The sequence below is a fragment of the Uloborus diversus genome, chromosome 3 (genome assembly GCF_026930045.1).
Source record: "Uloborus diversus isolate 005 chromosome 3, Udiv.v.3.1, whole genome shotgun sequence".
Lineage (NCBI taxonomy): Eukaryota > Metazoa > Arthropoda > Arachnida > Araneae > Uloboridae > Uloborus > Uloborus diversus.
The window spans coordinates 31,308,580-31,332,746 of NC_072733.1; positions in this window are offsets into that span (position 1 = coordinate 31,308,580).

Genomic DNA, 24,167 nt, shown 5'->3' on the forward strand with positions numbered 1-24,167 from the left:
TGCGCCGACTTCAAAATACATATATGTTTAAAAGTACGAGTAGTATTGATGGTGTTCGAAGAATAAAATTCTTTTTTTACTTTTTAGAGCAATTTCCAGCTGCAGTTTTGAAATCTGTTCATTTTTCTTTTTTCAAAATTATTTTATTATAATTGTCTTTCAATTTCAAAAAATAGACTACAATTTTCGATATTCCTATTTTTTGACAATGGTACGGCTATTCATTCTCGTTGAAGAAAAAGCTTCAATCTGCCCTCTTTCACGATCAGTTAACTTCTTACTTTTCGACAACATCACGAAGAGCATCCAACCTTCGAAGAAATTAATGACAAAACTACAAGTTTAAGGGCTTCCACAATATTGTTAACTGTAACTCTAACTTCAGTATATGCATTGGCGTCGGCAGTTAAAATTTATTAGGCGGGGGAGGGGGGAGAGAAAAAGTGTTTGTGATCCGAAATTTCTGAAAATTTTTGGTTGCTTGCTTCCGAAAATTTTGAGCTGACAACACATTCTAAAACAAACAAAAAAAAATTAAATGTTTTTTTTTTGTCCAATGATTTTTGTAAGCATGTTTGATGAGTTTGTACCGGAGGGGGGGGGGGGGGGGGTGTTTAGCTTCCTCATAGTTTCCTAGAATTTCGCACTGTCTTCAGAAAATAAGACAAATTTTTCCTCTTCTATGCGCCACGGGTTTGTATAATCCTATAGGTTTCCATGATCAAAATTTGGAATTTAGTTATCTTATAACCAAATATTTGTAAAATCTCATTTTAAATGTCCGTTTATGTTTTATATATCTTGGAAACTAATGCTTAAAGCTTGGGTTATCTTCAACACGAATATTCAGTAGCTCCACACTCTCAATAATGGACTTTCAAATTTGGCGAAATTTTCTTCGTTTTTGACGAAACCACTTCCAAGGTTATGCTCCGAGCGAACATTTCGTCAAATTGAAGAAACTGCTTTTGTTAGTGGTTTGAGGATGCGAATTTCGTCAAATGTAATGAAATGAAATATTTCTTCATTCTAGTTTCGTCAAATTAACAATCATTTTCGTAGTTTTGAGAGCATTAGTTTCGTCAAATTAATTTCGTCATACGAGGACGTTAATTTCGTAAATTTTTAAGAAAATTTATTTCCTTTTTTTTTCTTTGAGCACATTAGTTTTTTTTTATATTTGAGAATACAGTCGAACCTCGTTAATTCGAACACGCTTAAAACAAATAACTGCTGAAATGAACTTTTTTGCAATCCTTGTCTTATTGTTTATTGGATAAAGCGAACCACGTTTTATAATAATCGATTTTAATGGTCCCTCTAAGTTCGTTATAACGAGGTTTGACTGTATTTTATAAGATTTGTGTGCGTGTGATCAAATTCTAACTTCAGAATCTTACCACCGTAGTTTCCCACTTTATTGCGTATAGTCACTTTCACAGGCCCGTCATTTACGGGGTGAGGGGGTCAATTGACCCCCCCCCCCTCCCGTCTTTATTTTTGAACATTAATGTTTTTACACATGACTGGCCGTTGTTTTAGTTCGTTTTCTGTAAAATTTTTATTGAGTACAGACTCTTTGTCATATTTGGGAAAAAATTGAAACAACGGGCCTGCAGCCCCCCCCCCCCATAAAAAAAAGACAAGTAATTGTTAAAAAATGAGGCACATAAAATATGTCAAGCAAATTTTTATTTATGTAAAATTGCAAACAAACAATTTCTTTAAAAAAATTTTGAAAAAAAATAGAACCGACTTCAAAATTGCTCTAAAAAGTGAAAAATAATTTTATTTTTTAAACACCATCGATAATACTTTTAAACATAATTTTTGAAGTTGGCGCAAAAACGATCGATAAAATCATTCACAGCCATAACTCAACTACAAGTATAAATTTAACCAGGTCCAGTTTCTTCACTACCACATGCATATTTGAGTAACGATATAAATGTTTCGTTCTTAACTTTGGATGATTTTTTGATAAAAATATGAACGAAGCATGGTTACACTGGATTTTACTTTTTGTTTTTGCGCCAACTTCAAAAATTATATTTAAAAGTATTATCGATGGTGTTTAAAGAATAAAATTATTTTTCACTTTTTAGAGCAATTTTGAAGTCGGTTCTATTTTTTTTTTAAATTTTTTTATTTCATTCTTTTTAGTGTAAATGTAGATATTTCAGTAAAAGTAAGAAGTTACCTTGTAAGAAGTTCGGCTCTATATCACTGTATTGCTTTAGAAAAGCCTTTATTCAAAAGTATCATTACAATTACTATTAATGTTACTGTTATATGGCACCGAACTTTTATAACAATGAGTTTCATATTGTCGCGTAGATGAAGATAGCGAAGACAATGTGAAAGCCAGATGAAGCGAATACTCGTTAGTCTCAACTCGAGATCTTTATTCAGAACCACGAATGAACGTTACATCTCCTTATTACTACATCCACTAACTTGAGAAAGTGCTGGAACTTTCCAGACTTGGAAAGATACAGAAATTTAATAGAATTCGAGAAAACACGGGAAACAGTAGAAACGAAATTTTAGTAAAATTCACTGTGTCCTAGTCGGGATTTGAACCTGGGTCGCTCGTGTGGGAGGCGAGAATTCTACCACTGAGCCACCGTTATAAATGGATGAAAACTGCGAACTTCGCTACAATATCATTTTAATCATTTAATAGGGAAATTGCATAAAATTTACTGTTTTTTGCCCATAACTTTTTTCTAAAGAACAAATACGGTCAAACAAAGTAATGGGACCTAAGTTGAGCCATCCCCTATCCATTAAAAAAAGAATCATCAAAATCGGTTCACTAGGTGAGACGCTATGAGTGGACAAACAAACAAAAAAAAAAAAAAAAATACATACGGTATGAACTGATAACCGCCTCCTTTTTGAAGTCGGTTAAAAAGGTAAAACAAATCATTGCAGATTAAACTCCCCACGGTATCTAATTAAACCCCCCATAATGGGGGTTTTCCTTCAAAAAATCTAATTTTTGTCGGATATTTTCCAAATTTGGCACAGAGGTTCGTTATTGGAGGCTCGGGAATTCACACAAGGTCGTTTATGTCCCTCTATGTGGGGGGCGGGGGGGGGGGGACAGACAACCCCGCATTGGGGGTTCTCCGTATTAAAAAAAGGTTTTGGCCGATCTTTCCAAAATTTGACACATAGGCTCTTTGATGCACGGAGATTCACGCAGGGTAGTTTTCGGCCTTCTATGAGGGGGGGGGGGTAACCCCTATGGTAGTTTTCCTACAAGAAATCCAGTTTTTGTTGGATCTTTCCGAATTTGCCAGATGTTTGTTATTTGATGCTCAGGAATTCTCATAGGGTGGTTTTCTTTTCGCTATGGGGGGCAATCCCCATACGGGAGGGGTTCTTATAAAAAAAAAAAACAGTTTTTATCATATCCTTCCCAAATTTGGAACAGAGGTCCTCTGATGCTCGGGAATTCACACATGGTAGTTTTCAACCCTCCATGATGGGGGGGGGGAGTAACCCCGCATTGGAAGTTCTCCTTATATATAAAAAAAGTTTTTGTCTGATCTTTTCTAAATTTTCCATAGAGGTTCTTTGATGCTCAGGAATTCACGGAGGTTAGCTTTCGTCAATGTATGGGTGGGGGGGGGGGCAACCCCGATGGGGGTTTTCCTTGAAAAAAATTCATTTTTCGTCGGATCTTTTCCAGATTCGGCCCAGATATCCTTTGATGCTGGAAATCCACATAGGATAGTTTCCCATGGGGTAGTATTCATATGGGGCATATATCCCATGGGGTCCATCATGGGGTATATTCCATGTGATTAAAAAACCTATGTGCCAAATTAGAAAAAGATCTGACAAAAGCCTGGATTTTTGTGAGGAAAACTCCCCTAATTGTGGAGGGGGATGCTCCTAAAGCGAAAAGAATATTTCAAACTGTTTGAATTACATCGCGATGTTAGGATGGCGATGCATCACGATATAGAAATTCCTACATCGCTCTGCCCCTACTGGGAATATAAAAGTGCTACTTCCTCAGCAGACATTGGGTACTGGAAAAATAAATCATGTGCCACTTTTATGCACAGTTAGATTGATATATGCTCCGGAGAAAATTGCTGAGAAGTTTCTTCTTCATTGCATCGCATGAAAAAATTCCAGAAAAAAAAAAAAAAAGATTTTTATCCAATTTATACCAAATTTCAAAAAAAAAAAAGTACAATAAAATGGACAACTTTGAGTTAGTGTATATTTGTTCTAAAATTAGATACAGAAAACAAAATTAGATAATCTTAAGAAAAAGCTTACCTTTTTCTTTTTCCAATTAATTATTTGTTTTACTAATTTTGTATGTAGAATGTTTATTTGGCCAAATTTATCTTTAATACAGGAACTTTATTATTGCATGCATTTCATACTTCATACTTTGAAAACAATTCTCTGCCAAAATTGCAAAAGGCATTTGAATACATAAATCTTTAAAAAATGCAGATGTGAAATAAATCTGGTAAAATTAATTTAGTGTAATGTTAGTTAAATAATTATAAAAATATATCTTTGCTTTTTAACCCTAAGTTTCTATTTTTATTTCCAAACATGTGTTACATGAAATCAATGTATAATATAAGAACATTTAGAATATTGTTAAAATTATGAAAAAGTCTTCGTCTGTCCTTGTTCCGATTATCTCCGTGATGTTGGATTCATCCTAAAAAAGTTTTAAAAAGAGAATATATACATAATAAGAAAAGGTTAAGTCCATGGGTGTATGCCGTCATGCACATGGATCTTTTTTCTATTCCGAGGAAAGATTTTACGCTTAAATTCAGCAATTTATTTCTGAAATAAAACATGTTTTCACGATTTCTTTCAAAATCTGAGTTTTTTTTTCTTAAGTTAAAAAGCTACACTGTTAGCAATTCACAATTCAGGAAGATTTTCTGGTAATTGTTACTGTAAAATGGCGAGCTTACGCATCGCTGATTTATTATTTTTACCGGAGAAATAAGCTATCCCAGCGTCAATTGGTTGCTGCGGCCTACCAAGGAAACCGTAAAATTTTACAGTAACATTTGATTTTCACGGTAATAGTTACTGGCAACATGGATGCCAGTAACAATTATCGTAAATTTTCCGGAAAATTTTTAACAGTGTACGATTCGCTTGTGACTTTGAAAAGCATCTGATTTAATTTTCATATTTTTCAAAATATATGATTATTTCGATGCTGACAGCTTTTTATCAAGCAGATTGAAAGAATGAGTTATTTTTACAGCGGATGAACAAAATTTTTATTTAGGCAGCTAGACTCTCAGTTAGTTTCTGAAATTAATTTCTGAATAATATTCTAGAATTCGAGTTTCTTCAATTTATCGAGAATCAGCATTATTTGGCCATTAAACGAGTTAATTCTTTTGCACATCAAGCCGTAAATTTTCATTTTTTTGAGCTATAAAAAAATCAAAAGTGCGAAAATTGTTGATCTGTGATTTTTTTTAAATATATTTTTTATTTTAACCGATAGCCAAAATACACCTTTTTTTTTTAGATTTTCGTGTTTCGTTTTCTTCACGAATGTTTTCTGAAGTACTCCCCCCCCTACCCAAATTAGTTCCAATAAAGTAGTTTTGAATTAAGTAGTACTGAAACTGGTGATTATGATTTTATTTGCACTTTTTTTCAGAGATTTTATTGTGCTATGTTATCAATAAACAACATTTACCTACCGAACTTTACATCCTTAAACCACTACCAAATTAAAGTCAAAAAACCCAGGGCTCCAACACTCGAAGCCACGCTCCATTTCATAAACTAACTAGTAATTACATAAAGCTACCTTCTAGCTGATGGATAGGGATTTAGTAGAAAAAAAAAAAGATTTTTCTGCAATACTGGGGGTAGAGTATTTACAAAATGGGGCGTAGCTTAAGGGCGTGTGTACTTAGGATTTTTTTAACTCAGCTGGTAATGATTTTAAGAGGGAATGCTTGCCAAGTAAAGTTGTTAATTGATAGTATAGTATCTTGAAATTTTTAAAAAATATTCGAACAAAATCATAAAATCATCAGAACCAATCACTAGTACAAAAATATTCAAACGTAGCTCTACTTTCTAGTTTGGGACGGAGACGAAGGGAGTATCACCTTTTAACTAAGCATATTTGATTTTTAAAATATGCAATTTTCACGCAGTAAATAAAAAAAACGCCAAGGGAGAAGAACTGCCAAATATAGGGGAAACCCAATAAAAAAGTGCATTTTCTTGTTTGTTTGTGTCTTGAGAACTAATTGACTGATATCGATGGATTTTTTTTCAAAGGTATATAATGAAAATAGGGACTAGTGTGGTGAGCAAACCTCTTTACATATATAAAGCTTATCATATATTTTCATTATCCTTTTAATTTTTCATATATTTTCATTATCCTTTTAATTTTTCATATATTTTCATTATCCTTTTAATTTTTCATATATTTTCATTATCCTTTTAATTTTTCATATATTTTCATTATCCTTTTAATTTTTCATATATTTTCATTATCCTTTCAATTTTTCAATTGAAGTTCGGTTAAATTTTCAGACATTTTACTTTATATCCAGCAAAATCACAACTCCAACTAAAATATTTAGATTTATTGGAAGTTCATCTATAAAATGCTTCTTAGTCTGATTTAATGCAGACCGGGATTTCTCACTTTTGTTGTCAATATCTTGAGGCGGCAAATATGGCAAAATTAATGCTGCATTTATTTTAGCTGTAGAAACTATGTATAATGGAAAAGTTAATAATTATGACAAATCATGTAACACAAATTGACATAGAAAAACTTATAAATTTAGTGCATGAAGTGGGAGAATAAACAACAAAAAATGCTTATTATTGTTATTACAATTTTCAAGCATGCTATACTATCTTTTCTTTTTAAATCGAGGTTAAACATTAAAACTTCACTTCAATAATTTATTTTAATTTGCGGAAAAATTGAAAAAATATTGAAAATATTCTGCTGAAATATCAAGCACAAAGACAGAGTTCTTTATGGAAATTAATATTTTTTCTATCTTAAAATGATTTTATCAAATTGATATTACTTCATGTTTTATGCAAGTAAAAAAAAAAAAGACTTCACAAATAATGAACATAAGCACTTATTGCTAGAAACATCTGCCGCAGGGAAAGAGATTATATAAACAACGTGGGGTAAGCTGGTAAGCATATTGGGGGATTGGTACAGTGGCTCCCAAAAGTGTTCGTACACCTACGACTTTCAATGAAATATGCCTCTATCCATAGGCTAGAATTAATATTTCGGAACAGGTATTTTATTATAAGATATATGATCTATTTTTAACAAAACTACATGAAAATTTTTAATAAAACATTAAAACTTAATTTTTTAAAAATCAAAAACCAAAAAGTGCCGGAAATTTTATCACAAAAGTCTTCGTACACTTTGAAAAAGTGTCAAAAAATTAGTAAATAATTTAACTTTTTACTAAGTTATTATTTAGTAGAATATCATGCAGTAACAACAACTGATTTAAAGGTCTGGGAATAGATTTCATTGTTTTTTCTTTCTTTTTTTGTGCAATTTCTGAGTAAGTGCTCAGTCGCAATACCTTTCTTACTGTTTCTAGTTCGCTTTTCGTTTCAATGGATTATTTTCGAAATCTAGCCACCAGATATCTCCAAATATGTTCCATTAAGTTTAAATCTGGCGATTGAAGAGATATTTCTAAGCTTAAGGACAAATTTTGAGACACAAAACGCGAACGTGTGCTTCTTATCGTTATCTTGATAAAAAACAAAGTTGTTTCCGATTACCAAATTTTGGGCTAATAGTTTAAAATTGTTTTTTAAATATTCAAATGAACAGCATAATTCATTTCACCAAAAAATTCCAAATTTCCAAGTCCTGATGCTGAGATGCACCCTCACACAAGAACACCTTCATCGTCCTGATTAACTGATCCAACTAAGTTCTTAAGATTAAATTCCTCATTTGTTTCTTCCATTTACAATTATACAAAAATTTAACCCCAAATGTTGAATTTATTTTTATTTTTATTTTTAAGTAAGACGTTGTTCCAAAATGTTTTGAACATTCATCATTGATTTTACGACGGAAAGCGCAAGCTTACTGTTTTTCGCACGAACGAGAAAATTTCTGCGGGAAGAGGTCCCATGTAATCCAGCTAATCAGAAACCTTGGCGAACAATTTTAGGTAAAAATTGAACGTAAAATGTTTCATTCAATTCTGCAGAAACTTTTTCAGTTCTGAAATATGTATTTTTCATGTTTTTTTTTTTTTAACTGTAAACCTCCGATCACGCTTTGTTAACTTTGCCAGTTGACCTTTTCTTACCTTGTTTTTGATCCGATTCTTGTCTTTAAAGCATTTTATCAAGCACTTCACTATAGAACGGTATAAATTAACCAATTTAGAGACATTTCAAACCAATTTACGGCTACTGTGAGGGGAAAAAATCAAATTTCGACTCGTGTTTGTTGTTTTCTACGCATACTTGTCATTTAAAAACAATAAACAGAATATTAGGGAATAAATACACAAAAAATTAAAGGCAAATGATTTTATAGTATCATTACAATGCAAAAATAATAAAAAAACTACATATGATAATGTTAATTATGAATTTATTCGAAAATATTTCAGTGTACGATGACTTTTGTGGCGTATCTTTTCTCTGTCTCTTCGTTTTTTTGACAAATTTCAAAAATAAAATGTGGCAATATTTAAAAAAAAACTACTAGGTTTTATTCAGAATGGCATAGGAATGGTGTGAAAAAAAATTGGAGTTCATATTCGAATTCAGTTTTGCGTTATTTTGGTTTTACTACAAAATTTCAAGGTGTACGAACACTTTTGGGAGCCACTGTATATAGTATTTGTTTAAGAAAATAAAAATGCAGAATGAAACAAATTTGAACTATTAAACTAAAAAATACACTTCGTTTAACAGAATTATTTTTGTAAAATTCATGGAGAAGAATGAAAACTCATAACCATGTAATATATTCCATGTTGAAATTAAAAACTTCAAAGTTCTATACCTTTTACAAAAGCGCTGTATTTATCATCAGTGTTAGTTAAGCTACGGTGGAGGGGTTTTTTTTTCCTGTAAGTTTAAATTCGTACAAACTCTTTAGTCATGTTTATAATTTTTTTAACGAAATAAAGGAAGTACGCTTTTGAAAACAAATGTCAACGAACCAACATTTTCTTTTACAAATAAAAAAAAAAAAAAAAAAAAAAAAAACACTAGCTAAGCCGAACGTGGAGGTGACTCAAAGTTAACACACACACAGAATTCTAAACCTAATCGAACCGTTCGTTTTCAATTTTAATGTGTTTTAAATACAACTATAAACACAACACTAAACAAAAATGTAACAGTAACAATACATAAAAGAAGGCACATTGCACATACAAATTTCAATATATACTAACCTTTTTTATGAATCCTTTAGAATAATTGAAGTAAGATAATTTAACGAGCAAGTCCAAGATTGAAACGAAAACTCCCAGAATGCACTGCAATGTGACGAAATCGAGACGAAATAATTTCGTGAATAATTTGAGATTTCTGGTTTCGTCAAATATCACGTGATTCAGTGACAAAAAGATCGTCGAAAATAACGAAATAGTGCTCGAGGATTGCCGAATCGTCAAAATTGAGCGTTTCATTTTTGACAGTGCATGAGGTTTTCTTCAACATTGGCATCCCATGGTGAAGTGAGAAATTTTTCATGAAGGGAAGAAGGGTTAACTTTCAGATACATAAGTACACATACAGATTATTCCAATCCCGAATCCTGCATGCTATTTAGCGGGATTGAGAGCAAAATCTTGCAAGAGTTCTTAATCCCGCAAAGATTTTCCATGCAAACATTTTCCAACTTTAGCCGCTCTTTAAACGAATATTATCACAAGCACAGGGCCGACGCCAAGGGGGTGGGTGGGGGGTGTGGGGGGGTGCTACACCCTCCCAGTTTTTCAAAAGTGGTCAATTTCATTTTAGCGATGCAAAACACAAATAAAAGGGGAAACTCTTCGTTGTTTAAAAACATATAATAGTAATTATAACTGAATAATTAAAATAATAGTGACAAAAAGCATTTTTTCTGAAAATTTGAATAGAAAATATACTCTTAAAATACAATTTAGGAACATCCATGAAACTCTTATTAAGATTATCAAAGTAAGGGCCGCGGAAATGTACGCTTCGAACATTTTTTAACGCAAAAAAAAAGTATTCAGTGCACTATTCACTAGGCTGCGGCCGCAGAGTGGGTATGTCTGGCTATTCGGAAACTATGGGCCTGGCTCAAATTAAAGTATAGTGTATAGAATAAAATTAGCATAATGAGAGGGAGGACCGGCGACAAAACTAACGTGGTTCATGCTTTGTCTCTCGGCGGCCCTGGTTTGTACAAAACCTAGGTTTTTCAATTTTCACTGAAAAAAAGATAAATAAATAGGATAGCTTCATTGGGGCCGCCGAAACATTCCCATATGTAATTTTTTTGATGAAAAATATGCCCTGCAAATCGTTCAAATAAAATTAAGTGGAATAAAGACCTAAGGAATCGCAGAAAATTACCACATCCATTCAAAATGTTAAAAGTTCTTTTTCTGGGGCCGCAGACTCATGTATTTCAAGAAAACAAAAATATTAGGCTGGAAGTTGAAAATTTTACTATGGAAAATTCGAGCAAAAAATCGTTGTAAAATTGAAAGAAAGTCTTGATACAATATTTTTATCAATAATTAAAATTTAAAATGAAGATAGGGATATAGCCAAACTGAGGGATGAGCGGGAAACTCCAAACCCTTCTTTTTGCGTCCCCAAAGCCAAAAAAAAGCCCCAAGACCCAAAGGATGTGGTTTTTAAAACTTAGGTTTTTAAAAAAAATCCGGGAAAGCATTCTCAAACACCACCCCGGCCTAACGTCATTAAAGATGTTCTACTACACATGAGTATTTAGGACTGCAATATCAAAAAACCTTGAAAGTGCTCCCAAAATAACACCCGATAAAAGCAGTCTCAATTACTCATTCATCATTATTCAAGATGGAATAAATTTCTTCTTTTGGACTTGAATTTAAAAAAACTTCCTGAGGTCTTCTGAACCTGTCCTCCTCCTAATATTACCGAAGTTCCTCAAAAATTTCATTGTTAAGGCTTTAATTCAGAAAATGTTTCGAGAGAGATCTCTTAAACCCCCCTACTCCTCTAACAGTATCGAAAATTGCCCACGATTGCGTTAACTGAATTTCAATTTTGAAAATTTGCCAGGGGTGGACTCCGAATCTCTCCACCCATTAACATTACCAAAAATCTTCTAAAACTGCGTTTTCTACAGATCAAAATTTTTTTGAGAGAATGCTCTTCTCTCTCTCTCTAGCCAACGCCATCGATAAACGTCTTAAATTCCGCTTTTAGTGATTCAATTACGAAACATTTCTGTTCGCGAGCCCCTTAAAAACTCCCCCTCCCCCCTTTCAACGAAGGTCGACTTCAATTACGTTTTCAGAGCTTTAATTTCAAGAAACTGGCGGTGCACATTTTAACAAAAAAAAAGCCTACAACCGCGTTTTTATGGCTTCAATTTCAAAAAATTTCGGGGGGATGGCCCCCGCATTTCTCTTTCCCTTAATATCACCATAGTTCGTCTAAAATTGCATTCTTCGAACTATATAATTTTCAAATTTTTCCCGGGGGGAGAGCTCCCGAACCCCCCTTTGCCTGTCACAATCAGAAGTATTTCACAATTTTGTGTTTGGAGTTTGAAATTTTGGAAAAATATCGGGGGATAACCCCGAGTCTCTTCCTCCCTTAACATCACCATAGATCGTCTAAAACTGCGTTTTTCAAATAAAAATCTTGAAAATTTCTCGGGGGAGAACCCCCGGACCCCCTTTATCTCCTGAACATAATCATTACGTAGTTTTGTTTTGGGAACTTAAATTTGGAAAAATTGTCGGGAGAGGCTTTCTTGGACCTCCTCTCTCCTTCCTCCCCAACTTAAAATAGAGTCCAAAACTGAGTTTTCGTATCTTTAATTTTGAAAAACTTCCAGGAGGTAGCACACTGACACCCACTATTTCTGATTGAATTCCAGCTAAACCAGAAGCGGAATCTTCTCTCTCTGTGCATATTGGTACATGCGTTTAAAACAATTAAGGGGCCGCCAAATGCGTACACCCCCTCAGATTTTCGACCTAGCGACGGCCCTGCACAAGCATCATTGGAAGTTTGAATCACCTTCCTCGTATTTCTGCAAGAATAGCAAAAAAAAAAAAAACCTTTGTGTCTCATATGATGAATGATAGATTTCAATTGGTCATTTAAAACACAATAAAAATAGATTATATTTTTCTAAGAATGAGTAGGTATTCTCATTCGAAGATTTTGTTTTCGTACGTTCAGCAATTCAGAAATATCCCAGAAATTGGCGATTTAGAAAAAATTGAGAAAGTGCATTAGAGATTGCGAAATCCGCTGGAGTAGCCTGAATATTATGTTGGAACGCGTCAATAAGTTTAAGGAACGGAAAGCATTCAAAACTTTCTAGAAGTGGACAGTATTTTTCTCCGAAAAAGGAAGCAATGAAAAACCTAACATTATTTATGCTCTCTAACCTGTACAAAGTGCCTGCCGATGGCATTGTCACTATGAAGCTGGTATTACAAATGAGGGTGGCACCTTGAAAATTATGCTGAAAGAATTAGCTGACTAATGTGCAATATTCAAATGCACTCACTGATACAATGATCAACGTTAATGTAGAAACAAGGCTGGGTATTTATTCTCAATGCAAGTTAAATTGGATACAGCAATACACAAATCAAATAGATTTCGTTTTTGCCCGAAATTTGCAGTTCTTGAGTAAAAACCAAGCATGACTCCCGTAAGAAAAGAAAAATGTATTTTAAAAGGTCATGAACTTTATGGGGATCTTTTGCTAAGTGTCCACAATTATTTAAACTTTATAAAACCAACTGCAGTGGACCCATAGCACATGTTTTCATCATTCGCAATATTTTTTGCGTAGATCCCTTCCCATCCCATACGAAGCGGAGGGCCCACTTTTGCGAACCAAACAATATTTGCTAATTGGTATGTGAATTTGCAGTACTCTACAGATGTTGTACGAAATTTAAGAAAATTATTGATTCAAGTAGCAAAGTTCAAGTATCAAAGCATTGATTCAAGTTCAAATTTTACAGAACAAATACTTTTGTCACTTTTTTTTCCCAATCGCTTATTTATCACTATTTCAGATTTTTAAGACTGCGAAGGTTTCTTTATTTTTTTCCTCATTACTAAAATATTGGCGGCCCCATTTGTGAAAAAGTAATAGGCACCCCCCTTGTCGACGGCCTTGTGGGGAATACTTATTTTAGTAGTTACAGAATTTTACACGCAATATAGCACATATAGAACCAACTTTGAAGTAAGGTGGAGTAGGTAGCAGAGGGCCGGTAATTTTACATTTTTTAGTGTTGATATTCATGAAAACAACAACATTTTATTCTTTACGGCGGCATCTATTTTATTAAATTTTATACAATATTATTTCCGTCAATCTCATCAAATTGAAATCATTCCCAAGTATTTCATTAAATCAAATCGCCGTAGACCCGTATTTCCCTCTGTCATTACGAGGAATAACTGAAGTAATATAACCAGTCAGTATTTCTGCAAAGTATTTTTTTTACACTTTTAAAGCGAAGCTATTTGGTACTTTTGGTGGGTTTTCACAGTATCTGTTTGAAACTTATACGTACAACAGGTTGACATCAGTTAGCAAAAGAACATATATTTTGATTAAGTTCCGAAAATAATATCGATGCATATTCAAGTGTATCTTGACATTACAATATCTAGCGCTTCAAAGAAACCAAAATTAAATTGTACTTACATTTCAAATCCTTGAAGTAATTTTTAGAATTATCTCACTATAAACTTCAAAGCTTCTCAATTAGCAGACTCTCTTATCTTTCTTGAACGCCTCAGGCATTGAATTAAAAAGCTCGTAAAACACTCACTTAAAACAAGTAAAATATTTTTTAATTTCACACAAAAGAAGTCATATTCCCCTTAAACAGAGTTGGATTTCCTTATACAAAGATAACGAGCTGCGCCATGTTCCCTACGTGAGTATACCATGAAAGCAATTCACTCACTACTTGGCGAAAAATTAGTTGGCTAACTTTTGGGAATTCAGTTCTATGACTTATATTTATTTTTCCTCCGCAATATTTCCCACGAGTGCAGGAAAGAGGTTATTTTCCTAGTACAGAGCAAAAATTTTTAATGACTTTATAATAGTACAAAAGAACAAAATTTAAATGTACAATATTTACTCCAAAACTTAGTAAGACATTTTTACATTACTTATTCAGAAGTTAACAGCTGCAAGCTTCACACTTAAAGCAGGATTTAGTAACTGAAGTCCAGTCATTGACTTACGAAACGCTAAGGCAAAAATTTCAAGTCACGTGGTTCAACTACGACGAATGGGAGACGTTTTACATGAAATGAGTGAACGAAAACTGATTTCGTCCGTTATTTTACTTTAAAATATATCACATGACTTGATATATTTGCTTCAAGATTTGAAAGCTTCACTCTCTCCACCTTTTATACATTCTCAATGGTTTCACATAGATGGAGGACTGCGTGCAAAGCACCTTATCTCCGGACACACACACAGAAAGGATTTCCAACACAAAAGAAGGAAATAACACCCAGAGCACCACGACCTCGGGCTTAGAAAACGAAACTTCTGCCTCAGAGCCATGAAGGCCTCCAATTTTTACACTTAAGAGTTTTTCTTTTTTTAAAGTAAACCGATAAGGAATCGGTAGCATAATCCCCATTCATTAATTTTAAGAATAAAAGTTGAATTTTATTAACACCACAATATTGTTACGAGCCAGGCACACTTAAAGAGATCCTTTAAATGATGGCACAGTTCGTGCAAGAAAATTTATTTACAAATATGTACAATTGAGTTATTGTCGATTGCTAAAATATCCATAGCAATTAGGCAAATATCATTCAACACTATAAAAAGAACGGTGAACACGTATTAACATCCAAATACGCAAAAAGAGTAAGTCAAAATCATGACCCAAAAGGCTTCGCACTAACCACAAATTAATCTCCATAGAACTCCACACATTTCTCCCAGCGATATTAGATGCACTCCGAGAAGGTTCAATTCGGAATGCAGTTTAGCTCGACTGTCGTTGTTGCCGTGATAAAATCTAGTTCGTGAGTTAGGGACTAGTCAGAGAAGTCGAAGCTGGGCATATCAGGAGAGCAAGAAGCCTGTTGAACCGCAGGAAGCTGGTTTTTCACGTAAAACGCCTGAATCAAGTGCGAGAAATTTGCTGGAAATTGCCACCGAAAGATGTTTGCTTCTTCTAATCTAGGCTGCTGTCCAGTTTCTAGTAAAATTTGAAGCAGTACTAAAGTCTAGGTGAAGCAGTACTAAAGTCTAGTGAAATTTGTACCAGTCACTTCCTCATTTCCATTGAAACTGAAAAAACTGACGAGAGCAAAACACATTACCTCAGGCAGATGCGGTTTTTCAGTGATTGATGTTATAGACATACTGGAAAAAATTCATGCATGCGCACAATGGTTCAAGACCAGTATATGCGCGCTTTTTTCATGTCAATCAGGTTTAAGGGGGGAAAAAAAGTTTGATACTTTTCTAATAGCCCTCGTTAACGTCTTTAATTCGCTGTCAGACAATATAAAAGTACAGAAGACCCTCGTTTTACGCAGGGGTTATGTTCTATGGAAATCAAAACCGCGTAAATTAAGACTTAATAATTGTGTTAAAATAGAGGTAAGGTTCCGTAGATCTAATACACTCTTGTTTCTGAAAATTGCAACACCATGAAGGACTTACGCGAGTGAGCTGAAAATTTCAGGAAATGTAAAGAAGGGCATGGTATGCAAATGATTAGAATTGCAGACCGGTAGCGCATGCGTATGCAGAGCAGCGCCCTCTGAACGGCGGATCGAACCGAATATAAATAGACGGCTGTAGCGACGCGTGTATGATTGCCGGTGGTTATATGCTAGAGTAAACGTTAACTGAATCTTTACTATGCCTCTTCGACGAAAGAAAGCGAAATTTGAGCAAATTTCGGAGTTTGAACGGGGCAGAATCGTCGGCCTTCGGGAAGCTGGAGTGTCTTATCGTGCAGTAGCCACTCTTGTGCAGTGCAACAGCAGCACAATCATACGTGTTTGGAAGCAGTGGACGGACGAGGGTCGGACAGCTCGGAAATCCGGGAGTGGATCCCAAAATGTGACGTCAGCTCGCGATGACAGACACCTGGTGCGTACGGCGCTGATGGACCGCACAGCTTCTTCTAGACAATTGGCAGCTCAGTGGTCAACATGTCAACAGTTACAGGTGTTTCATTGTGTGCTTCATGAATTCGGAGACGTCTGCTGCAGCGTGGGCTGCGCGCAAGGATTCCTTTATATAGGATTCCTCTCACGCTAAACCATCGCCGCCTGCAGCTACAGTGGGCCAATGTGCATAGGAGCTGGCGTGCTAATTGGTAACAGGTCATCTTTTCTGAAGAATCCCGCTTCAATTTGTGGCACCATGATGGCCGAATTCGTGTCAGGCGCTATGCCGGTGAACGGCACATTTCGGAGTGCATTATCGAAAGCCACAGTGGACGAACACCTGGAGTTATGGTCTGGGGTGCCATAGCATATCATGGACGATCAGAATTGCTACGAATTGTGGGCAATTTGAACAGTACCCGATACATAAACGAAGTTTTACAGCCCCAAGCTATTCCTTTCCTGCAAGGATTGCTAGAGGCTGTATTCCAGCAGGATAATGAGTGCCCACATATCGCCAGGACTGTCAAATCCTACCTTGATTCGCCGCAGGTTCAGATTCTTACTTGGCCTGCATATTCCCCGGATGTGTCACCGATTAAACATGTGTGGGATTTCGTTGGGCTGCATCTCGCTCGTGATCCTCGTCCTGTTGCTTCGACAGACGAACTTTGGTTGCGCACACAAACAATATGGAATACTCTTCCGCAGGCAGATATTCAAACTTTATTTCACTCCATGCCGAGTCGTGTAGCAGCTCTTATTGCGACGCGTGGTGGCCACAGAAAATAAATATCTATCTTCTTTTATTGTTTGTTTGGTTTGAAAATGTAATCATTTATTTGTACAACTACCACTCAACTGTGTATTAAATTTCATTCAACTATGATGCTTCTGGTCTGCAATTCTAATCATTTGCATATCATTCCCTACTTTACATTTCCTGCAATTTTCAGCTCACTCGCGTAAGTCCTTCGTGGTGTTGCAATTTTCACAAACAGGCGTGTAAATAAATAAATAAATAAATAAATAAAAAGTCAGTCATTTCCTCCCACTTTATATACTCCTAACTATAATTTGACAAAGTTTTATGAAACTTTGTCAAATTATAGTTAACACAATATCTCGAAAGAATAAAAAAAGTCAGCTGACGTAACGCGGTGGATTATGAGTCAGCTGCTAGGTCGAACATGTAAAAAAAAAAAAAAAAATGATTTCCTCTCAGCTGAAAATTTAGCCTCATGACAGCTTATACACAACTGTGAATAAATACATAAGTTAGCTGGATGTACCCTGGTGGAAAAATGGTCCTGGTGCATTGAAAGTAAGTTATGCCACAGGAGTTAAGCGGGAGCATCTATCGCTTATTAGAATGCATCAGCTGACGAGTTTTCCCTCGACTTACTGCCAGCTGACATTTTTTTTATTAGTTAGAGAAGTATATTAGCAACCAGCTTACAAATTTTCATCTGGGAGGAAGTGACATATGTTAAATTATTTTCGATATTTCTAAAGATTGAAGCAACACACGCACTGTCAAAAATGAAACGCTCAATTTTGACGATTTGGCAATCCTCGAACACTATTTCGTTATTTTCGACGATCTTTTCGTCACCGAATCACGTGATATTTGACGAAACCAGAAATCTCAAATTTTTCACGAAATTATTTCGTCCCGATTTCGTCACATTGCCTTGCATTCTGGGAGTTTTCGTTTCAATCTTGTACTTACTTGCTCGTTAAATTATCTTACCTCAATTATTCTAAAGGATTCATAAAAAAGGTTAGTATTTACTGAAATTTGTATGTGCAATGTGCCTTCTGTATTGTTACATTTTTGTTTAGTGTTGTGTTTATAGTTGTATTTAAAACACATTAAAATTGAAAACGAACGGTTCAATTAGGTTTAGAATTCTGTGTGTGTTAACTTTGAGTCATCTCCACGTTAGGCTTAGCTAGCGTTGTTTTTTTTTTATTTGTAAAAGAAAATGTTGGTTCGTTGACATTTGTTTGCAAAAGCGTACTTCCTTTATTTCGTTAAAAAAAACACAGAGATGATAAATACAGAGCTTTTATAAAAGGCATAGAACTTTCAAGCTTTTAATTTCAACATGGAATATATTACATGGTTATGAGTTTTCATTCTTCTCCATGAATTTTACAAAAATAATTCTGTTAAACGAAGTGTATTTTTTAGTTTAATAGTTCAAATTTGTTTCATTCTGCATTTTTATTTTCTTAAACAAATACTATATACCAATCCCACAATATGCTTACCAGCTTACCCCATGTTGTTTATATAATCTCTTTCCCCTGCGGCAGATGTTTCTAGCATTAAGTGCTTATGTTCATTATTTGTGCAGCCTTTTTTTTTTTTTTTTTTACTTGCATAAAACATGAAGTAAAGTAAATATCAATTTGATAAAATCATTTTAAGATAGAGAAAGTATTATTTTCCATAAAGAACTCTATCTTTGTGCTTGATATTTCAGCAGAATATTTTCAATATTTTTTCAATTTTTCCGCAAATTAAAATAAATTATTGAAGTGAAGTTTTAATGTTTAACCTCGATTTAAAAAGAAAAAAGAAAAGATAGTATAGCATGTTTGAAAATTGTAATAACAATAATAAGTATTTTTTGTTGTTTATTTTCCCACTTCATGCACTAAATTTATAAGTTTTTCTATGTCAATTTGTGTTACATGATTTGTCATAATTATGAATATTTCCATTACACATAGTTTCTGCAGCTAAAATAAATGCAGCATTAATTTTATTGTCATATTTGCCGCCTCAAGATATTGTCAACAAAAAGTGAGAAATCCCGGTCTACATTAAATCAGACTAAGAAGCATTTTATAGATGAACTTCCAATAAATCCAAATCGTTTAGTTAGAGCTGTGATTTTGCTGGATATAAAGTAAAATGTCTGAAAATTTAACCGAACTTCAATTGAAAAATTGAAAGGATAATGAAAATATATGAAAAATTAAAAGGATAATGAAAATATATGATAAGCTTTATATATGCAACAAGCTTTGCTCACCACACTAGTCCCTATTTTCATTATATACCTTTGAAAAAAAATCCACTGATATCAGTCAATTAGTTCTCAAGACACAAACAAACAAGAGAATGCACTTTTTTATTGGGTTTCCCCTATATTTGGCAGTTCTTCTCCCTTGGTGTTTTTTTATTTACTGCGTGAAAATTGCATATTTTAAAAATCAAATATGCTTAGTTAAAAGGTGATACTCCCTTCGTCTCCGTCCCAAACTAGAAAGTAGAGCTCCATTTGAATATTTTTGTTCTAGTGATTGATTCTGATGATTTTATGATTTTGTTCGAATATTTTTTAAATATTTCAAGGTACTGTACTATCAATTAACAACTTTACTTGACAAGCATTCCCTCTTAAAATCATTACCAGCTGTGTTAAAAAATCCGAAGTACACACTCCCTTAAGCTACGCCCCATTTTGTAAGTACTCTACCCCCCAGTATAGCAGAAAAATAATTTTTTTCCCTACTAAATCCCTATCCATCAGCTAGAAGATAGCTTTTTTGTAATTACTAGTTAACTTATGAAATGGAGCGTGGCTTCGAGTGTTGGAGCCCTGGGTTTTTGACTCTAATTTGATAGTGGTTTAAGGAGGTAAAGCTCGGTAAGTAAATGTTGTTTATTGATAACATAGCACAATAAAATCTCTGAAAAAAGTGCAAATAAAATCATAATCACCAGTTTCAGTACTACTTAATGCATAAGTACTTTATTAGAACTAATTTGGGTAGGGGGGTGGGAGTACTTCAGAAAACATTCGTGAAGAAAACGGAACACGAAAATCGAAAAAAAAAAAAAAAAACGGTGCATTTTGGCTATCGGTTAAAATAAAAAATAAATTTAAAAAAAAATCACAGATCAACAATTTTCGCACCCTTAATTTTTTTTATAGCTCAAAAAAATGAAAATTCACGACTTGATGTGCAAAAGAATTAACTCGTTTAATGGCTAAATAATGCTGATTCTCGATAAATTGAAGAAACTCTAATTCTAGAATATTATTCAGAAATTAATTTCAGAAACTAACTGAGAGTCTAGCTGCCTAAATAAAAATTTTGTTCATCCGCTGTAAAAAATAACTCATTCTTGCAATCTGCTTGAAAAAAAAGCTGTCAGCATCGAAATAATCATATATTTTGAAAAATATGAAAATTAAATCGGATGCTTTTCAAAGTCAGAAGCGAATCGTAGCTTTTTAACTTAAGAAAAAAAAACTCAGATTTTGAAAAAAATTGTGAAAACATGTTTTATTTTAGAAATAAACTTCTGAATTTAATCGTAAAACTTTCCTCGAAATAGAAAAAAGATCCATGTGCATGAGGGCATACACCCATGGACTTAACCTTTACTTATTATGTATATATTCTCTTTTTAAAACTTTTTTAGGATGGATCGAACATCACGGAGATAATCAGAACAATGACAGACGAAGACTTTTTCATAATTATAACAATATTCTAAGTTTTCGTATATTATACATTGATTTCATGTTGCACATGTTTGGAAATAAACATAAAAACTTAGGGGTAAAATGCAAAGGTATATTTTATAATTATTTAACAAACATTACACTAAATTAATTTTACCAAAAGATTTGTTTCACATCTGCAATTTTTTAAGATTTATATTTTCAAATACCTTTTGCAATTTTGGCAGAGAATTGTTTTCAAAGTATGAAGTATGAAATGCATGCAATAATAAAGTTCCTGTATTAAACATAAATTTGGCCAAATAAACATTCTACATACAAGCAAAATTAATAAAACAAATAATTGATTGGAAAAAGAAAAAGGTAAGCTTTTTCTTAAGATTATCTAATTTTATTTTCTGTATCTAATTTTAGAACAAATATATACTAACTTAAAGTTATTCATTTTATTGTACTTTTTCTTTGAAATTTGTGGTATAAGTTGGATAAAAATCTTTTTTTTTTTTTTTTTCTGGAATTTTTTCATGCGATGCAATGAAGAAAAAACTTCTCAGCAATTTTCACCCGAGCATATATCGATCTAACTGTGCATAAAAGTGGCACATGATCTATTTTCCAGAACCCAATGTCTGCTGAGGAAGTAGCTCTTTTGTATTCCCAGTAGGGCAGGGCGCTGTAGGAATTTCTACATCGTGATGCATCGCCATCCTTACATGGCGATGTAGCGATGTAGTTCAAAAAGTTTGAAATATTCCTTCCGCTTTAGAGGCACCCCCCTCCCCCATTAGGGGAGTTTTCCTTACAAAAATCCAGGCTTTTGTCGGATCTTTTTCTTATTTGGCACATAGGTTCTTTAATCACATGTGGTAGTACATGGGGAAACAATACTATGTGGATTTCCAGCATCAAAGGACATCTGGGCCGAATCTGGAAAAGATCCGGCGAAAACTGGATTTTTATAAGGAAAACTCCTATGGGGTTTGCCACACTAAGCGGGACGAAAACTACACTATGAGAATTCCCAAGCATCAAAAGACAAATGTACCAAATTTGGAACAGATGAGACAAAAAAACTGGGTTCTTATAAGCCCCCCCCCCCCACACACACACACGTGGTTTCCCACTCCATAGCGGGACGAAAACGGGAATTCCGTAACGTCAAAGGACATCTGTGACATTTTTGGAAAAGACATGATAAAAACTGGTTTTTTTATAAGAAAACCCCTCATTTGGTGATTGTCCCCCATAGCGGGGCGAAAACTACCCTATGTGAATTCCTGAGCATCCATGAACGAACCTCTATGCCAAATTTTGGAAAGATCCGACAAAAAATGAATTTTTTAAAGGAAAACCCCCATCGGGGTTGCCTCCCCCACCCATACAGTGACGAAAGCTAACCTCCGTGAATTCCTGAGCCTCAAAGAACCTCTATGGCAAATTTAGAAAAGATCGGACAAAAACTTTTTTTATATAAGGAGAACCCCCAATGCGGGGTTGCTCCCCCCTCCCCATCATGGAGGGTTGAAAACTACCATGTGTGAATTCCCGAGCATCAGAGGACCTCTATTCCGAATTTGGAAAAGATATGATAAAAACTTTTTTATAAGAACCCCCCCCGTATGAGGGTTACTCCCCCATAGCGGAAAGAAAACCACCCTATGAGAGTTCCTGAATATCAAATAACGAAACTCTGTACCAAATTCGGAAAGATCCAACAAAAACTGGATTTTTTGTAGGAAAACTACCATAGGGGTTACCCCCCCCCCCCCAATAGAGGGCCGAAAACTACCCTGCGTGAATCCCCGTGCATCAAAGAACCTATTTGCCAAATTTTGGAAAAATCCGACAAAAATTAGATTTTTTCAAGGAACCCCCCCCCCCTCCCTATAAAGTGATGAAAACTATCCTGCGTGATTCTTGAGCATCTAAGAACCTCTGTGCCAAATTTTAAAAAGATCGGACAAAAACTTTTTTTTTAATACGGAGAACCCCCAATGCGGGTTGTCTGTCCCCCCCACCCGACCCCCCATAGAGGGACATAAAACGACCTTGTGTGAATTCTCGAGCCTCCAATAACGAACCTCTGTGCCAAATTTGGAAAATATCAGACAAAAATTAGATTTTTTGAAGGAAAACCCCCATAATGGGGGGGGGGGGGAATTAGATACTCATGGGGAGTTTAATCTGCAATGATTTGTTTTACCTTTTTTAAGAAGTTGTTTGTTTGCATTTTTACATAAATAAAAATTTGCTTGACATATTTTATGTGCCTCTTTTTTTAACAATTGTCTTTTTTTTAATGGGGGGGGGGGGTGGGGCTGCAAGCCCGTTGTTTCAATTTTTCCAAAATATGACTAAGAGTCTGTACTCAATAAAAATTTTACAGAAAACCAACTAAAACAACGGTCAGTCATGTGTAAAAACATGAATGTTCAAAAATCAAGACGGGAGGGGGGGGGAGGGTCAATTGACCCCCTGACCCCGTAAATGACGGACCTGTGAAAGTGACTATACGCAATAAAGTGGGAAACTACGGTGGTAAGATTCTGAAGTTAGGATTTGATTACAAGCACACAAATCTTATAAAATACAGTCGCACCTCGTTTTAACGAACTTAAAGGGACCATTAAAATCGATTATTATAAAACCTTTATCCACAAAACAATAAACAATAAAACAAGGATTGCAAAAAAGTTCATTTCAGCAGTTATTTGTTTTAAGCGTGTTCGAATTAACGAGGTTCGACTGTATTCTCAAAAATAAAAAAAAAACTAATGTGCTCAAAGAAAAAGAAAGGAAATAAATTTTCTTAAAAATTTACGAAATTAACGTCCTCATATATGACGAAATTAATTTGACGAAACTAATGGTCTCAAAACTACGAAAATGATTGTTAATTTGACGAAACTAGAATGAAGAAATATTTCGTTACATTTGACGAAATTCGCATCATCAAACCACTAACAAAAGAAGTTTCTTCAATTTGACGAAATGTTCGCTCGGAGCATAACCCTGGAAGTGGTTTCGTCAAAAACGAAGAAAATTTCGCCAAATTTGAAAGTCCACTTCTGAGAGTGCGCTAGCATAGCATACAATAGTGGCATCCAACCTACTGCCTACGGGCCACATTCGTCCCGTGAATGGATTTGGTCCGGCCAGTGGGAAGCTTATAAACCAAATGACCGGTCTTTAGTTGATTGGGACCCCCTGGTCCTCGCCGTACGCTCACGAGATTTTCTTACTTAAGCGATCAAAAGTGCGGTTTTTGAGATTTTT